Source organism: Nicotiana attenuata, chromosome 8 (assembly GCF_001879085.1).
Source record: "Nicotiana attenuata strain UT chromosome 8, NIATTr2, whole genome shotgun sequence".
Lineage (NCBI taxonomy): Eukaryota > Viridiplantae > Streptophyta > Magnoliopsida > Solanales > Solanaceae > Nicotiana > Nicotiana attenuata.
This window is the reverse complement of record NC_031996.1, coordinates 19,907,743-19,913,708: the sequence shown is the minus strand read 5'-3', so window position 1 is coordinate 19,913,708 and position 5,966 is coordinate 19,907,743. Positions and strand designations below refer to the sequence as shown.

Genomic DNA, 5,966 nt, shown 5'->3' with positions numbered 1-5,966 from the left:
GGGGGGGGGGGGGACTTCATGAACACGCCTTATGCCAAAGATTGTGAAATTCATGATGAGATGTCGGATACCTCTTCGGCATGGCAAAGTAGAGCCAATGTTCCGCAAGTGAACCTAATGTTATTCACCTACACAAGGAGCTATATGATGACGGGCAAGCTATTGCCGAGTTGACAACTACCATGAACCAATTGGCCAAAGCTCGGGTTCAACAAGTTCAAGGGCCAAAACAAGTGCATGCAATGGAAGGTGTGAATATGATGGTAAACAAGAGACGTCAACAAGGTCAACAAATGCAAAACCGTACGGAACAATTCATGCAAGATGATAGTGGTTGTGATCAAGGCGATTCATTCAATGAGCAAGAAGAAGAAGTTCAATATGTCAACAATTATCAAGGTCAAAGAAACAATGCTCAAGGACAAAATCAACAATAAAATAGAGGTCACAAGGGAACCAAGGTATTTGGAACAACCAAAACCACCAAGGCAATTGGAGTGGTGGCAATCCTAATCAAGGCAATTGGAACGATCAAGGAAATCAAGTCAATTGGAATAATCAAGGCAATTGGGTGGCAACAATCAAAGCAATTGGGGAGGAAATAACCAAGGAGGGTGGAGCAACAATAACAACCGGGGGTCGGGTTTTCAAAGGCCCCCGATGTTCCAATAACCAAGAAATCCATCTCCTTATCTTTCTCAAGGCTCGAGCTCTTCGTCCAATGAGATGGGTGGAAGTGAAAACATGTTTAAATAGATGATGGAGAAGAATGCTGACTTCGATGCTCAATTAGCCTTGCACAACACTACTATTCGAATTTCGGAGGTTCAATTAGGCCAAATCTCACAAGCTTTGAACACTCGTCCTAAGGGGGCGCTACCTAGTGACACGATGGTAAACCCGAATGGTGGGAATAATACGGGACATGCTATGACCGTGACTGATAGAAGTGGAAAAGGTGGAGATGCGACCACCTCAAATCAAAGAAGGATTGTGGATGAAGATGTTGTGGTTCAAGAAGATGAAATCCCAAGCAATGTGGTTAAAGCTAATGAAGAAATGAGAATTGATATAGGTGAAAGTGTGGAGGAGACGCAAGAAGAGATGAACCCGTCTAGGAAACACGTGATTGACATGCCGGAACCGATAGTGCCAAAGGCTAAGGCACCAATACCAAGGCCTCCTCCTCCATACCCTCAAAGGCTTATAAAACAAAACAGTGAAAACCAATTCAAAAAGTTTATTGATATAATGAAGAGTTTGTCAATTAATGTGTCGTTGGTTAAGGCATTGGAACAAATGCCGGGATATGCAAAATGCATGAAGGATTTGGTAACCAAGAAAACATCAATGAATTGCGAAACCATCAAGATGACTCATCAGGTGAGTACTATTGTGCACTCAATGGCTCCGATATTAGAAGACCCGGGCGCTTTCACAATCCCTTGCACTATTTGGAGCGCCAATTTTGCCAAAGCATTATGTGATCTCGGGGCAAGTATCAACTTGATGCCCTATTCGGTGTTCAAAATTTTGGGAAGTGGGCAACCAAGACCCACATCCATGAGGTTGCAAATGGCGGGTCGAACAATGAAGAGGCCTTTGGGTATTATTGATGATGTATTGATTCGAGTTGACAAGTTCATCCTCCCAGCGGACTTTGTGATCCCTGATTGTGAAGTGGAATATGAGGTGCCTATCATTTTGGGTAGACCTTTCCTGGCTACGGGGAAGGCTCTTGTTGATGTGGAAGCTGGTGAACTCACTTTCCGGGTGGATGACGAAAAGGTGGTCTTCCATGTGTTCAAATCAATGAGGCAACCGAATAGTAATGAAGTTTGTTCATTCGTGGATTTGGTGACAGATGTGATTGTTGATGACACTAGTGCCACAATGAATGTTGAAGACAAATTGGAAGCTTTTTGCTCAACATTGATGATGATAAGGAGAGTGATGGCTATGTGGAGTGTGTAAATGCATTGCAAGGCATGGGGTCGTACACTTATGAGCACCAAAATCTATCTTTGGATCTTAAAAACTGTAAGACTCCTCCAACAAAGCCCTCAATCGAGGAGCCTCCTACCTTGGAGTTAAAGCAATTGGCCCCCATCTTAGGTATGAATTCCTTGGCCCTTCTTCTACTTTAACGGTTATCCTTTCTTCTTACTTAACTAACATGTAGGTAGAGTCCACATCGGAGGTGCTACAAAGGAGGAAAAGAGCAATCGGATGGACTTTGGTGGATATCCGGGGCATAATCCCCGCCTTTTGCATACACAAGACTATATTGTAGGAGGATGCCAAACCCTCCGTTGAACATCAAAGAAGACTAAATGAAGCAATTCAATAGGTGGTGAAGAAGGAGATAATCAAATTGTTAGATGTCGGGGTTGCATGCCCCATTTCCGATAGCTCGTGGACCTCTCCGGTGCAATGTGTCCCAAAGAAAGGGGGCATGACTGTGGTGACAAATGACAAGAATGAATTGATCCCAACAAGAACTGTCATCGTGTGGAAAGTGTTCATGGACTATAGGAAGCTCAACAAAGTCACTCGAAAAGATCATTTCCCGCTTCCATTTCTTGATCAAATGCTTGATAGGTTGGTCGGACGTGATTTTTATGCTTTCTTGATGGATACTCCGGCTACAATCAAATCATTAATTCTCCTGAGGACCAAGAGAAGACCACTTTCACTTGTCCCTATGGTACTTTTGCATTCTCGCGGATGCCATTTGGATTGTGTAATGCACCGGCGACTTTTCAACGGTGTGTAATTGCTATTTTCACCGACATGGTGGAGAATATTCTTGAAGTCTTTGTGGATGATATTTCTGTGGTTGGGAATTCGTTTGAAGATTGTTTGAACAATTTGGATAGGGTATTGGCTAGATGTGAGGAGATAAATGTGGTGTTGAATTGGGAGAAGTGTCACTTCATGGTCGAGGAAGGCATTGTCCTTGGTCACAAAATTTCAAAGCATGGTATTGAGGTCGACAAGTCCAAGATTGAGGTGATCTCCAAACTCCCTCCCCCTACATCCCGTGAAGCGAGTTAGGAGCTTCTTGGTTCATGTGGGTTTCTATCGCCAATTCATCAAGGACTTCTCCAAGGTGGTGAACCCATTGTGCAAACTTTTGGAGAAGTATGCCAAGTTCTATTTCAATGAAGATTGTATGAAGGCATTCGAGTTGCTTAAGTTCAAGTTGACTACTACTCCTATTATCACCGCACTGGATTGGAGCTTGCCTTTTGAGCTCATGTGTGACGCTAGCGATGTTGCGGTTGGAGCGGTGTTGGGGCAAAGAATCAACAAAATCTTCCATCCGGTCTACTATACTAGCAAGACCATGAATGATGCTCAAGTCAACTACACAGTGACCGAAAAGGAGCTACTTGCTATTGTTTTTGCTATGGAGAAGTTCCGGCCGTATTTGATGGGTACTACGGTGATTGTTCACACCGACCATGTGGCACTTCGGTATTTGATGAACAAGAAATATTCTAAGTCAAGGTTGATGCGGTGGGTGCTACTATTGCAAGAGTTTGCTCTAGAAATTCAAGATCGCAAGGGTAGTGAAAATCAAGTAGCGAACCACTTGTCCCAATTGGAGGAGGAGGGGAGGCCAAATGACGGCCTTGAGATCAATGATTCCTTCAATGATGAGCAATTGCTAGCCATTTCAATAATTGGGATGTCATGGTTTGCCGATCTAGACAATTATCTTGTGAGCGGCATTGTACCGAATGTGTTCTCTTCAAACTAAAGGAAGAAGCTCAAACGGGATTGCTTGGACTATTATTGGGATAGGTCGTATCTTTTCCGGATATGTACCGATGGAGTGATCCGGCGATGTGTGCCGAAACAAGAACAAATGGGAATTCTTGAGGCTTGCCACTCTTCATCATATGGTGGTCACCATGGTGGAGCTAGAACGGCTACAAAAGTTTTGAGTTATGGATTCTATTGGCCTACTCTCTACAAGGACGCTAGTGAGCTTGTCAAGTGATGAATGCTAAAGGGCCGGTGGGATTTCTAAGAAGAATGGGATGGCCCTCACCACCATTTTAGAGATTGATACCTTTGATGTTTGGGGTATTCATTTCATGGGACCGTTCGTGAGCTCTTGTGGGAACACTTACATTTTGGTAGCTGTGGACTATGTGTCAAAATAGGTTGAAGCCGTGGCTTTACCCAACAACGAAGCTCGAAGTGTGGTGTCATTCTTGAAAAAGAACATCTTCACAAGGTTTCATACTCCGAGGGCCATTATTAGTGATGGGGGCTCGCATTTTTGCAACCGGGCTTTTGATACCTTACTCACCAAGTATGGTGTCACTCATAAAGTCTCGACCCCCTATCATCCGCAAGCAAGCGGACAAGTTGAAGTTTCCAACTGGGAGATCAAGAGTATTTTGTCAAAGATTGTGAATGCCAACCGGACGGATTGGTCAAGAAAACTTGATGATGCTCTTTGGGCTTATAGGATGGCCTACAAGACACCTATTGGGATGTCTCCATATCGATTGGTGTTTGGGAAGGCGTGTAATCTTCCAGTAGAACTTGAGCATAAGTCTATGTGGGCTTTGAAGAAGTGGAACCTTGAGTGAGATGTCGCTGCAAACCTAAGAGTGGCACATTTGAATGAGCTTGATGAATTCCGGTACCATGCCTACACAAGTTTGTCCCTCTACAAGGAGAAGATGAAGTACCTCCATGACAAGTACATCAACAACAAGGAGTTTACAAAAGGTGATCTTGTGTTTTTTTTTCAATTCTTGGTTACGGATGTTTCCGGGCAAGTTGAAGTCAAAATGGAGTGGTCCCTTTGAAGTGGTGTATGTAACCCCCTTTGGTGCTCTAGATTTGAAAAATAAGAATGATGAGGTTTTTAGAGTCAATGGGCACCGGGTCAAATATTATCTTGGCAAGGTTGATGATGGCCGCATTGTGTCGGTTCTTCATTTCAAGTGATTGGTAATCTGCGTCGTGCCGCGATGTTAAATCATGCACTTCTTGGGAGGCAACCCATGTGTCTTTTTCTTTTTCTTGTTTTTCTTTTTTAGATTAGATAGACTTTGTTTTGTGCTCACTAGTTTTGAAGTGTGAATGGGTGTGCATTGCAGGGACTGTGCAAGAAATTTTGGCTAAGTGACACAACAGTGCGGACCGCACAACCACTCTGCGGCCGCACAATTCTGTGTGCAGTCGCACAACTGGGAGATCAAAAATGCATAGTCTCTGAAGTTTGGCCTGCCAAAAGTACTTAACAAATTGCGGCCGCACCCATTTTTGTGCGGTACGCACTAATGCTGTGGTCTCACTCACTTTTGTGCAAACCGCAACAAGCCTTCATAGGAGCAGGTAAGGAATACGGTCCACACTCAAAATTATGCGGTCGCACTCAGGTAGGTTTGGGCCTGATGGGTCAAAAGTATAAATAGAGCCTTTCTTAGCTTTTTACACTTTACGATCCTTGAACCCTAAAACTAGCACAGTGCATATCCCCATTGTTCTCAAATCTGCCCTTATTTCATCAGTGTTGTATCTCACCTGCATCTTCATTACTGCATGTTAATTTCATCTTTAGATTCTTCCTCTTTTTCTTTGTTTTGTTCTTCAATCTAGGGTTAAGTTCATGCCTAATAATGTCAATAGATGGTCATTCTTGCTTAGCATCATATGGGTAGCATCATAAATGTTAATTGGGGCCTAGGTAAGTAACTAATGTTGTTTTATAGCTAAAACCATGTTGAATTTGAGAACAAAATTGCATGAACCCTAAACTAGTGCTGCGGAAATTCAAATCACGCGGTCGCACACACTTTTGTGCGGTATGCACTAGAGGCTATGCGGCCGCACACATTGTTGTGCGGTCCGCAACTCTCTGAGTTAGGGAAAGTATGTTCATGAATTGTGTGGTCGGTAGTGGACTTGTGCGGCCGCACTAATGAAACATCAGAGAC

General features: G+C 43.5%; 1 pseudogene; it reads left to right on the top strand.

Moving 5' to 3' along the window:
* The window catches only part of LOC109231542, a 47,726-nt pseudogene extending 43,116 nt beyond the window's left edge, over positions 1 to 4,610 (top strand).